Raw genomic sequence first — 13,296 nt, 5'->3', positions numbered from 1 at the left:
ATCATAAATTTGAGCAAAACTTTAACCTCATGCCTCCATAAGTCGTATGGTACGTCACCAGGTTTCACATCATTGCCGGAAAACCATGGTATCTTTGGTGGGTGGTTCACCACCATCTTTGTAACTCTATCATCTGGTTTGGATGTAGTAGAAGCAGTCTTAGATGATGCTGTTGGTGGTGGTTTCAAATCAAATACTGGGTCTTGTTTAACATCTAACTTCCCTTTCATCTTCAGGAATCCAAGCATCCATTCAGTCAATGCCTTTGGTTTAACTCCCATCTGCGCAAAAGTATCTATCATCCGCTTAATATCTGGGTCAATATCAGTAGGGGTCCTTGGTTGATCAGTAACAACACGATCATCCTTACCTGATGCCATGATATGTACTAAATATCAATAATATACACAAATCAACAAACAAACAAAAAAATACATATACACAATATATACTCACCAACCCTTATGGTATATACACAATTAATCTGCTCACTATTTGCTCCCTACAAAGTGGGATGGGGTGAGATATGCAACACTTTTACGTTCACAACCTCAGTCAAGTTAGGGCATCAGATAAATCTGAAAACGTATGTCTAGTTCTATGTCAAATGTCAAAATAAGTCAAACTCACTGCTACCCTATCAAAGACAAGCCTAAAGAATCAAAGACCTACAATAATCAAAGACCAGGACAAGGTAGGTACAAGGCAATGGATAGGTAAGTGCTCTGGGCTAAGGTATACTAGGTAAGTGTGTTATCAATTAATTGTTATAGGTATGATGGCTAAAGCATCATGCAATCATGCAAGCGCGCATCGCTAACACTCGACAATATTAACTGCAATGAAATTTATATACCTATTTAAACTGTCTAGTTTTAAAACAAATTTAGAGTACAAATCTTACACTGGGTTACCACATATATCTTAACAATGCACTATATATCATCATATCATAACACTATACGAACATTTCATACCCTGTTTAACGCATATACAACACATACATGTACCACATATGCACTACAGCACTATATCAAAATCACTTTAAAAAAAAATTCATACACAAAACAAAAATGTTTTTTTTTGAAAGTGTAAACAAACAAAAATCCTACTGTGTATGCATGACTGTGTGTAATCAAGCTGGACTGGCTAGGACTTATCAAAAGCAAAGTGTATGTGTGTATGCTTCACTTAATAAAATATGAGTTTATGTGACAATGTACCCCGAAGTACAACTAAAGTGTATTAATAACACAATCAATCAATCATAATCTTATGTCACAATGTAGTACTGACAATGTTTACATCTGTTGTATATGTGCTTACTGTTTTCTACATGTACTTCCGGTTGACCTTGACCTTGTAAAATGTTGGGGGGGTCAAGTATCAATAGAGTGAAATACCAACTAAGTTTGGTTACCAAATGTCTGTATATTCACTCACTGTAAAGCACTATCTCCTATGCAAAGTGTCTGTTTATCTATATAAGCAGTATGCAAAAATTGACAAAATTAAATAGTAACTCTCAGGTGTGTGTAAAACTACCGAAAAATAGGATGTAAAATTTTGGTGTAAATTTTCAAAGTACAAATTCTGCAAAATTTTCAATTAAATCTATATCTCAGCAGAAAAATACAATTATCCTCATATTAACCATGATTGATTGATTGATTGTTGGGGTTTAACGTCCGAGCAGCAATATTTCAGCTATGTTAAGACGATGAACATGAAACGGATGATAACATGAACATGAAATGATGATGAAATGAAAAACGGGATGGGACACAAGGACAGTAGGGTCGACAAATTTTGATTGCCACTAGAAAAAGGGAGAGATGGGTAAGGTCGGGCAATTTAGCCTCCTGTGGCGGAGCGCAAAGGTTCCTACTCCTATCGAATACCACAGCAGGGTTCTTTAACGTGCGAGGAACGTGGCATCTTTCCCAACACGGTGCACCACACTGGTTTGCGGTCAGGTTTTCCGTATTATACCCTGACAACCCCAGCATGTAACATGCCAGGGGTACCCCATTCCACCACCTGGGGCACACATCCCAGTTGCTCTGTGGGCAGAGCGCCTAGCCCCCGGCTAGGTTTCTGAGCAGTATTTGATATTAACCATGAATAAACAAGTATAATAACATATAATAATGCATAAAATAACTTACAATGGCTATGAAAATCAACGCAGTTCGTGATCACATCCTCCAAATAACAATAACACATGTGTTTACATCTTCATGTTGAACCGGAAATCGTCTGAAAGAGTTCAAATGTGCACTTTTACTTTCGATTTGACGTCACACGGAATTTCCGGAAATGAACGAGAATGTCCGAATCACTTAAGATCGATCTCTCACGTTTTTCGTCGTAGAATGAAGAGTCCCTACGTGGGCGCCAAAATGTAGCAGTACCACATTTATATACAGCTTTACCGGGGATTTTGGTAGGTAATCAGGGGAGATAATTTTTTTTTATATTTAGGATTTTTACCGCTCTTCTGCACTTGTATTTTCATATAAGTTTCATTAAATAGGGAATATAAAATGTCAGTTTAAAGTTATTAAATTTTCTAAAATGATTTAAAAAGTATTAAATAGGAAACTTTTATATAAAAGCCAAAAAGGGGTAATACTGACGCTCCGGCACAGATTGTTTTATTTTTGAATTTGAATGTAAATAAAAGATGTACTTGTAATATTAAATTATTTAAACTTTACCGTCTTTCTCTACTTACGTTGGCAGAGACTCGGGTCCTGTGAACGAACTCTATTTAATTTATAAAGGAGGAATACATCAGAAATAATGTTTCCTAACCCAAACCCAAGTAACATGAAATACTAATGGGCTAGAACCACTTTGTGCATCACTTAATATCTGTCGTTCAGCAATAGCTCACAAAGATTTACGTCTGTCATTGCCCATCACTTAGCGTCTGTGGTTAGATATTTTCTGATTTTTCTGTTTTGAAGCGGTTGTGTGGTTTATTTTGGTTTATTCTGGTCGATAAACACATTATAAAACATATTTAGGAACACTTTTAAAAAACAAGACCATTCAACGCCCAAACCATGGCTTAAACCTTCTTTTTCAAATCTTGAGATGAAATAGAATTTCGTAGGTTGAAGTTTTCTGGGTTTCAAATAGTCTCGAAACAGGATATTCGATAAAACCAAACCACATTACTTCCGGTGTTAAAAATATAACCCTTCCTGTCACATTTTTGGTGGCCAGTGAGGGGACCTGATGAAAAACTTCTGTCAGATAAGTTTGAAGTAAATAAGGCTGAATAAGTTGTAAAACTAGACATTAATTTTCCTTATTATTTTTTATACTTTACATTTTAAATAGTGAAGAAATTCAATTTAAAATGGCTGAAAAGGTTACATATGAAGATATACCTTACTATAAGAAACAATTTAAAGACTTCATTAAGTGTTTAAGAGTTAAAGTAGACTCCATAGGGGAAATTGCTCGTCAAAGCAATGAAGATTCTTAAACTATTGAAGAATTAAATACATATTCCCCAGATTCACTTTTATTTAGTCCTATAGGTGGTTCTAGAAACACCGATAACTATGGCTTGCCGTGTGTGTCGACAAACATTAAATCTCACGAGAATGAGGCCAATATTCAAATGGGTGGAAGCTATTGTTTTTATACAGACAGCGCGCAACCACATGAGGTAGCCAGTAGAAGAGTTGATTCATTCAACACAGAAATTCGTCGGTCCTCAACGCCTTGATTCAAGTCAATCAAAGGTGGGCACCGGTTTCAATATAAACCAACAGCCTTCCTTTGGAGTCTCTGGGAGATCAACTGACATCCTCAGCAGAGAACTTACAACTCCAAATCGAGTTAAAACATCTATATCGAGTCCGACGCCTGAATATTCTTTAATTTGTTTGTTTGTTGGGGTTTAACGTCCGAGCAGCAATATTTCAGCTATATTCAGACGATGAACACGAAATTGATGACAAAATGAACATGAAATGATGATGAAATGAAAAAGGGATGGGACACAAGGACAATGGGGTCGACAAATTTTGATTGCCACTCTTAGAAATGGGGAGAGGTGGGTAGGGTCGGGCAATTTAGCTTCCTGTGGCGGAGCCCTATGGTTCCTACTCCGGGAGAATACCACAGTAGGGTTCTTTAACGTGCGAGGAACGTGGCATCTTCCCCAACACGGTGCACCACTATGGTTGGCGGTCAGGTTTTCCGTATTATAGCCTGACAACCCCAGCATGTAACACACCAGGGGTACCCCATTCCACCACCTGGGGCACACATCCCAGTTTGCTCTGTGGGCAGAGCGCCCTAGCCCCCGGCTAAGGTTCTGATCACTATTTAGTCGCCTTTTACGACAAGCTTAGCGCTGCTGCAGGCCTATTCTTTTAACACCCAGACCTGCACGGGGTTCCTAAGACATAAAATACATATAGAAACATAACTTCGATAAAACATTTAAAAATCCACACAATCTAGAAGAACATGTTTGATAGAGAAAGTGCAATCACATGGGATACACTCAGGTCTCCACCTGGTTCTAGAAACACCGATAACTATGGCTTGCCGCGTGCGTCGACAAACATTAAATCTCACGAGAATGAGGCCAATATTCAAATGGGTGGAAGCTATTGTTTTTATACAGACAGCGCGCAACCACATGAGGATCACCAACAAGCAAATGGCCATGTGTAAGTCTAGAATGTCCAATGCGGCATCTAGTCATGACCACTTGCACTTGGCGATTGCCCGACCCGGATTGATGAACGCCTTGATCGGGTTTTATGGAATTGAGTTTGTTGTGTTCAAGACCGTCCCATCGGTCCTGCCACATCTTTAAAATATATTTTCTTATTAAAGGTTTAAAATCGGTGTTTGGCAAACTAACGTCCTTTATTATTTCATTTAATGCCTTGGCAACCCTGTTTACAACTGAATTCCCCAGATAGCATCAGGGATTCCAGAGACGACATACTCGAACAGAGCGTATGTATCAATGGCGCATAGACAGCGTACTACTCGACTGACCCATGAGCCAGCACTCCACAGTATTGTAGAGCTGCCTAATTTTGGTCTTGTAATCTGATGCTTTGTAACATTTATCACTTTAAAAAATTGTCAAGCATCTGTAAATCTATATATCTAGAAATAGCTCAAGCCAAGGCCTTCAGGATGCAGTAAAAATTTTCTGGAAAAAAATTACCCACAGCATATAGGGTTACCATAGAAACCATGCAAAAATATGCGAAAATTTGCAAAAAAGTTCATAAAATCAGGTTTAAAAATATCAAATTTCCCGCAAAATATCTGAAATTTTTATTTCAATCCCTGAAACTGTTCAAACTTTTCCCTTCAAAAACCCCTTCCTCATATGGGCATCGCCGGTTAGATTTTGAGCTATTTCACTTTGTAATCCACTTATTAAATTTAGCATGGTAAAAAATTGACTTACTTTCACTTTCACAATGAAGTCAAATTGTCATTGAAAAAAAGCCCCTTCAACATTGAAAATATATAAAACATTGCAAAATACTTTTAAAAGTCCCCTTTTTTCAGAAAATGTTTTATCAACAATAGATTCTTCATTTTTAATCACTATAGCAACCACCGGTTTCCATTTATGTCATTTTTCATCCCTAGCCAAAAGTGCGAAACTAAACAAATCTGTGGAGTGCTGGCTGAGCCACCGCCTTCTTCATTGCCATTTGTAAGCTTTTGAAAATCTTGGAAACATTGGATTAAACAAAATGCCATCAGTAAAGCAGGTGGACAAATGAACGGCATGGCGTGACCAGCCGATTGATCGAACCGGGTCCATTCGATCTCCCGTTTAGATGGCCTAAGAGCCGAGTGGCATATACAGCCGTATCCTCGATTATCCAGCCATCGATGACAAGGGGGTTACGTCACGACTGGAGTCTAGATACGACCTTCATCCACTAGGACCTCCTCGCACACCAATAACTTACGGCAAACAAGTAGGTGAACCCACTTTTTATTTTAAACACCGGGCCCACGGTCGATGTTCAAATCGCTTTAGTCTGGCCTCTAACCTTTGACCTTTCCAGCATAGGTAACCCTACCAGGAGGAAAAACTCCAGCTGGCATAGCTCTTAGGATCACTGTTTGTTTGTTTGAGTTTAACGTCCGAGCAGCAATATTTCAGCTATATTCAGACAATGAACATGAAATAGATGATAAAATGAACATGAAATGAAAAAAAAAGGATGGGTCACAAGGATAATAAGGTCGACAAATTTTGATTGCCACTGGAAAAAGGGGGATGGGTAAGGTCGGGCAATTTAGCCTCCTGTGGCGGAGCGCAAAGGTTCCTACTCCTATCGAATACCACAGCAGGGTTCTTTAACGTGCAAGGAACGTGGCCTCTTTCCTAACACGGTGCACCACTATGGTTTGCGGTCAGGTTTTCCGTATTATAGCCCGACAACCCCAGCATGTAACACGCCAGGGGTACCCCATTCCACCACCTGGGGCAAACATCCCAGTTGCTCTGTGGGCAGAGCGCCTAGCCCCCGGCTAGGTTTCTGAGCACTATTTAGTCGCCTTTATACGACAAGCTTAGCGCTGCTGCAGGCCTATTCTTTTAACACCCGGACCTGCACGGGGCAGGACTGAGGCAAGCCCCCCCCTACCACAAGGATAGCGATCCACAGGGGGGCCGGGGACTAGGGCGCTCTGCCCACAGAGGAACTGGGATGTGTGCCCCAGGTGGTGGAATGTGGTACCCCTGGCGTGTTACATGCTGGGGTTGTCTGTCAGGCTACAATACGGAAAACCTGACCGCAAACCATAGTGCTGCACCGTGTTGGGAAAGATCGCACGTTAAAGAACCCTACTGTGGTATTCTCCCGGAGTAGGGACCATAGGGCTCCGCCACAGGAGGCTAACTTGCCCGACCCTACCCACCTTTCCCTATTTCCAGTGGCAATCAAAATTTGTCGACCCCATTGTCCTTGTGTCCCACCCCTTTTGACATTCATCATTTCATCATCAAATTTCATGTTCATCGTCTGAATATAGCTGAAATATTGCTGCTTGGACGTTAAACCCCAACCAACGAAGTGGTGAATGAGAAACAAGTCACACAAAATGTAGTTCTTTATTCGCTACGACAGTGTTACACTAAAACATAAAAATACATAGCAATTCAAATCAACAAAGTACCAAAAATATTTTGAAACAAGATGGTAGACAAGTTCATCCGATTTGTTCTGCGTAGAAAAACGTGTTCGACTTGAACACAAATTTCTTCAAGCTGCTGGCAGTGGTATTCTGGAATGCAAAAGTAGTGCAGGCATGGAAGAGACCAATGCTCTGGAGATTGGCCACGAACGTCAGTTACGACGAGGCTATATTTACGTATTGAGTATCAATGTGAAGTGGATGGAGGTACCGCTTGTATTCGTTTAACTTGTGACATTTGTAAAAAGGAATTTTGTTTACACAATCCGAGTACATGTGTTGAATGTGAAATTGCAGCTTTGGAAGACTAAGGAGTAAACACGGCGGCTGCTATTGTTGGAGGTGCTGCATTAGGCTTGTACGAAGCTTACAACTATATTGTCCCAGTTTTGGAAACTGCTAATAGAGCAAATGCGGTTATTGAATCAGTCAAGAACGGAGGACGTGCCATTGAATCAGTAAGAGCTGCATCTAAGAGTGCAGTCAAAGCAGGTTCCAATATCGCCACTAGGTTGCGCAATCGTATCGCTCAAAATAAAGAACGACGTCTTGAAGATCACATTAAACGAGTGGGAGCAGGATCATCAGCTGATATTGAACACGAACAGGATCTACGACCTACTAGAAAGAGGAAAGGAGGTGTACGTGATAGAAACACAAAATTACCCAGTAAAAAAAGTAGAACCGAGTCATCCTACTACAACCCTTACCGTACATTTGTCAGTAACAAAGGATACGGAAGAGGCAAGTCTGCAAATATGGCCTATCGGAACAGATATAATAGGTATAGAAGTAAAAGACGTTTCAAGGGAAGGAGAGGACGCTTACAATATTATACTTACCGTAGAAACAGAAGATGATCTGTTTGTTGGGGTTTAACGTCCGAGCAGCAATATTTCAGCTATATTCAGACAATGTACATGAAATGGATGATAAGATGAACATGAAATGATAAAAAAAAGGATGGGTCACAAGGATAATGGGGTCGACAAATTTTGATTGCCACTAGAAAAAGGGGGGATGGGTAAGGTCGGGCAATTTAGCCTCCTGTGGCGGAGCGCAAAGGTTCCTACTCCTATCGAATACCACAGCAGGGTTCTTTAACGTGCGAGGAACGTGGCATTTTTCCCAACACGGTGCACCACTATGGTTTGCGGTCAGGTTTTCCGTATTATAACCTGACAACCCCAGCATGTAACATGCCAGGGGTACCCCATTCCACCACCTGGGGCACACATCCCAGTTGCTCTGTGGGCAGAGCGCCTAGCCCCCGGCTAGGTTTCTGAGCACTATTTAGTCGCCTTTTACGACAAGCTTAGCGCTGCTGCAGGCCTATTCTTTTGACACCCGGACCTGCACGGGGTAACAGAAGAAGAGGCCTTGCCACAAGGAAGCGTTATCTCAACCGTAAACAAGGAATTAAGGGTCGGTATGCTACTAGAGGCGAGAGAGTTGCAAGACAGCACAGAATGCGATTCGTTACTGTCAAGCACACTGTCAGAAAGTCCTTCGTCACCGTGTTTACTAAAGCAAAACCTTGGGGTATAAAGAATACGACTCTATTTGATCATACTGGAGACTATTTACCTAACATGGTGGAGGACCCCAGAGTTGGTGATTTGTTGAAGTTTCATTACAAGAAGTTTCATAGATTTAGTTGGAAATTTGCAAATTTGAAATGTTGGGCTGAGAGTATAGCTTTAAATCATTACAACGATGGAACAAGTGTAATTAATCATCTGGACAAACAAATTATACCTATGGGAACTGGTTATTTGAATTTCCTTCATGATGTACATGGTGACTTGTTGGATACTGAGTTTGACGCTGATGGAGATCATGATTCGACTATGTTCAGAAGGTGGAATTGGATTGATGGAAAGCATACGAACCCTTGGGGGAGTTACAGACCGAGGTTGATGCCTTGGATGGAAGCTAGTTACCAGGGTATAACAATGAAGTATGGCAACTTTGAAGACATGTTGAAAGCTCAGGATATAGCTCGTACAGCTGATAAAATTACTGTTGTTGGAGAGCAAACGAGATCTCAAAAAGAACCTGATTATCATCTGAGATGGTTTCTGAAAGTTCCAAGACAAGTTCCTGATAAATTCCTTGATGATTGTGGTAATACAACAGGACATGAACCTGGAAAGAAATGTAGCGGTGCTAGCCACTTTTGGTCTAAGGACAGAAATGTTAGAGTGTTTGTTTCTTTTGATTTAATTTTGTATACTACCTTCTGTGTTCGTGGAAGGTCTTTATGTGATTAATAAAATTGTTGAACTATATTTGTGTAGTTTACTAATCTGGCCCACACTATTCATTCATTTGATGACTTTCAGCCATATCAGCCTACACTATCACAAGAGGTTAGGGTTAGCGTTCGCTTTCAGTCATATCAGCCTACACTATCACAAGAGGTTAGGGTTAGCGTTCGATGTTGGAATATGTTTCACATTCACTGGAAACAAAACAATACTGTAGAGTTGAATGAATTCATGCACATTGACAACTATCATTATAATTGTATACCTGTTAAGAGATCTGGCGATCTCCAAAAGCCTCGTGCTCGGTCCCGGCAGACGTCATCAAAATGAATAACGTGGCCGTAGCTTCAATTCCGTTTTACATGTTCAATCCAAATAGTAACTTTCCGTTTCAAGGATACAATGGTGAGAAAGACATAATATGGGATGAATTTCGTGCAATTGACTTTGAGAAACATCAGGTGTTAGTTCAAAGACTCACAGATGGTTATTCTGCACCTGTAGAACTTAAACATGGCAACAACCAAAGGTACAGACTTCGTGGTACCTTTTACATCACTTCAAATGATTCACCACCCCAGGATGAAGCTTTCTTAAGAAGATTTCACATAGTGCATGTAAATGGTGATCGTGACGACGAATGGAGATGAACACTGACTTTTTTAACCATTGTATAATTGTAAACAGTTTTATTATGTTTAAATATGAATTTTATTAAGTTCTTAATAAACTTGTTATTGTATTGTTAAATTGTGTGATTAAAGGCATTTGAAAGATTCGGAAACAATGAAAAAGTTGTCAGCACGTATCTAGAAGCTCTGATTGTAATACCACAACCCAAAAATGAAATCCGAAGTCTGAAATCATTCTACGATCAAATTGAGTCATACGTTCGAAATCTAGGTGCTCTAGGGGAATCTCAACAAACCTACGGAAAGCTGCTTGTGCCAATGATCTTGAAGAAACTGCCAGGAGAAATACGTAAAAACTTACGTAGAGTACACGGATCTAGTACATGGGTACTCAGCGACCTTAGAAATACTTTACTGGAGATAAAAAATAACGGACGAGGGACAAGACCCCAATGAACGCCAAAATATACCAACCATGTCATCTTTGGTAGGTGGAGCAAGATCAAAGCCACTACAAAATCAGACTGGGTATATTCCACATAAAGTAGAGAATCGCCCATGTATTTCCTGTCATGAAACCAACTAGCCGATCCACTGCACCAAAGTTAAAGATATATATCAGCACGTATAGCCATTGTTAAGAGAAAAACTAAGCTTTAACTATTTCGACAACCATAGAATGAATGAATGCAAATCAAACTTCACGTGCAGAAACTGCAAGAAGAAACAACACAAGGATTTGTACACACAAGTGCGCAGATAATACCCAGAAACAGGAGGAGAATCAAATACAAACGACCCAGAGACCAAGGACCATAACACAAAAACGCTTCCATAAACCTGATAAGTGTTTGTTGGGGTTTAACGTCCGAGCAGCGATATTTCAGCTATATTCAGACAATGAACATGAAATTAAGTGAAGCCGAGTTGCGACACAAGTGTATTGTATTCCCATACCACCGAGTCTAGTCGCGAGACTGCATACTTCTTAAGACAGCTCTAGCGCCAGTTGGATAATACCAGACTTTCATAGACACTAACATTTTATTCGACGAGGGAGCACAGCTATCATTCGTAACAGAACACCTTGCAAAGAAGCTAAACCTGAAAACAACAGGAACTAGTCTTGAACTTGTCAACTTTCGGCAACGGATTGATGGGGTTTAACGTCCGAGCAGCAATATTTCAGCTATATTCGAACGATGAACATGAAATGGATGATAAAATGAACATGAATAATGATGAAATGAAAAAGATGAGACACAAGGACAATGGGGTCGACAAATTTTGATTGCCACTGGAAATAGGGAGGTGGGTAGGGTCCAGCAATTTAACCTCCTGTGGCGGACATACTATGGTTCCTGCTGCGGGAGAATGCCACAGTAAAAATGGTGTCCAGTACCGATTGAGGTGCTGATACCTCAATTTGATTAAATTTGTATAGATCTTTAGTTAGGTCTAAACTTGATTATGGATCTATTGTTTATGGTTCCGCCAAAACATCTTACCTTAAAATTTTACACGCTTTTCACCACCAGGGCTTGTGACTTTGTCTTGGTGCCTTCCGTTTGTTTGTTGGGGTTTAACGTCCGAGCAGCAATATTTAACCCCAACAAACAAACTCTGTGGGCAGAGCGCCTAGCCCCCGGCTAGGTTTCTGAGCACTATTTAGTCGCCTTTAACGACAAGCTTAGCGCTGCTGCAGGCCTATTCTTTTAACACCCGGACCTGCACGGGCGCTGGAAATAGAGAGAGGTGGGTAGGGTCGGGCAACTTAGCCTCCTGTGGCGGAGCCCTATGGTTTCTACTCCGGGAGAATACCACAGTAGGGTTCTTTAACGTGCGAGGAACGTGGCATCTTTCCCAACACGGTGCACCACTATGGTTTGCGGTCAGGTTTTCCGTATTATAGCCTGACAACCCCAGCATGTAACACGCCAGGGTACCCCATTCCACCACCTGGGGCACACATCCCAGTGGCTCCGTGGGCAGAGCGCCTAGCCCCTAGCTAGGTTTCTGAGCACTATTTAGTCGCTTTTTACGACAAGCTTAGCGCTGCTGCAGGCCTATTCTTTTGACACCCGGATCTGCACGGGGCAATATTTTTCCAAGAAATACATTATCTATTTCGAATATGAGGATTAATTATGTGCTTGTTTGAGAATTACAAAAAAAAAAAAAAAGGGGGCAGCTGTTTCACGTTAAGACGGTAACACTAAAGTAAACAATGCTGATTATATACATAATCCCAAAGATAAACATTATTTTTGGACAAAGTCAGCCTGAAAAGTGGTTGTACCACAAATTTATTTATTAAAAGTTATTTTATCTACATCATATTGTTTGTTTGGGTTTAACGTCCGAGCAGCAATATTCCAGCTATATTCAGACGATGATGTTGGTTTGTTGGGGTTTAACGTCCGAGCAGCAATATTTCAGCTATATTCAAACAATGAACATGAAATGGATGATAAAATGAACATGAAATGAAAAAAAAAGGATGGGTCACAAGGATAATAGGGTCGACAAAATTTGATTGCCACTGAAACAAGGGGAAGTGGGTAAGGTCTGGCAATTTAGCCTCCTGTGGCGGAGCGCAAAGGTTCCTACTCCTATCGAATACCACAGCAGGGTTCTTTAACGTGCGAGGAACGTGGCATCTTTCCCAACACGGTGCACCACTATGGTTTGAGATCAGGTTTTCCGTATTATAGCCTGACAACCCCAGCATGTAACACGCCAGGGGCACACATCCCAGTTGTCCTGCGGGCAGAGCGCCCTAGCCCCCGGCTAGGGTTCTGAGCACTATTTAGTCGCCTTTTATGACACCCGGACCTGCACGGGTCTTGTGAATACTATGGACACCGAAAGCCGACAATCTACTGCAGGAACATGTTATTAATTTGATTTTTATTTTCCCTGTATTTTTAAGTCTACAATTGCCTCCCCTTGATTTTGCTTTTATTTAATGTTAATGTTATGTTTGGAAAGCAAAAAACCTCTTTGAAACAAACACTTTAAGCTTATTAAGTTATTAAACTTGGAGAAACTACGATATACCAACAATTCTGGACATTACATGTATATACTTGGTTCGTCGACTCAGTGCCCTTCTAGGTTGAACAAAAATTAAAGAGGCTATGACTTCAAAATCTACCTTAATTTTGTCTTTTTTAGTGATA

The 13,296-nt window shown here is 40.6% G+C and overlaps 1 protein-coding gene and 1 long non-coding RNA gene across 3 annotated transcripts in view; one reads left to right on the top strand and one right to left on the bottom strand.

Annotated features, from left to right (window-relative positions):
• Positions 1-13,296, bottom strand: part of LOC148606552 (uncharacterized) — a 28,276-nt gene that overhangs the window by 14,314 nt on the left and 666 nt on the right. For both annotated transcript variants that reach the window (XM_088544667.1, XM_088544669.1), the window contains one exon: positions 2,169-2,259. The gene's annotated coding sequence lies outside the window, so the exon portion shown is untranslated. Of the gene's footprint in view, positions 1-2,168; positions 2,260-13,296 lie in introns of those variants that run through there.
• LOC148606549 (uncharacterized) overlaps positions 3,016-13,296 on the top strand; it is a 56,794-nt gene continuing 46,513 nt past the window's right edge. The window contains exon 1 of the long non-coding RNA XR_015915067.1: positions 3,016-3,275. This is a non-coding gene — a long non-coding RNA (uncharacterized LOC148606549). The remainder of the gene's footprint in view (positions 3,276-13,296) is intronic.

Source organism: Perna viridis, chromosome 9, assembly GCF_037379345.1.
Source record: "Perna viridis isolate PV_CMFRI_1.1 ecotype Kerala chromosome 9, ASM3737934v1, whole genome shotgun sequence".
NCBI lineage: Eukaryota > Metazoa > Mollusca > Bivalvia > Mytilida > Mytilidae > Perna > Perna viridis.
The sequence above is the reverse complement of the archived record's forward strand: the minus strand, read 5'-3'. Positions and strand labels throughout refer to the sequence as shown.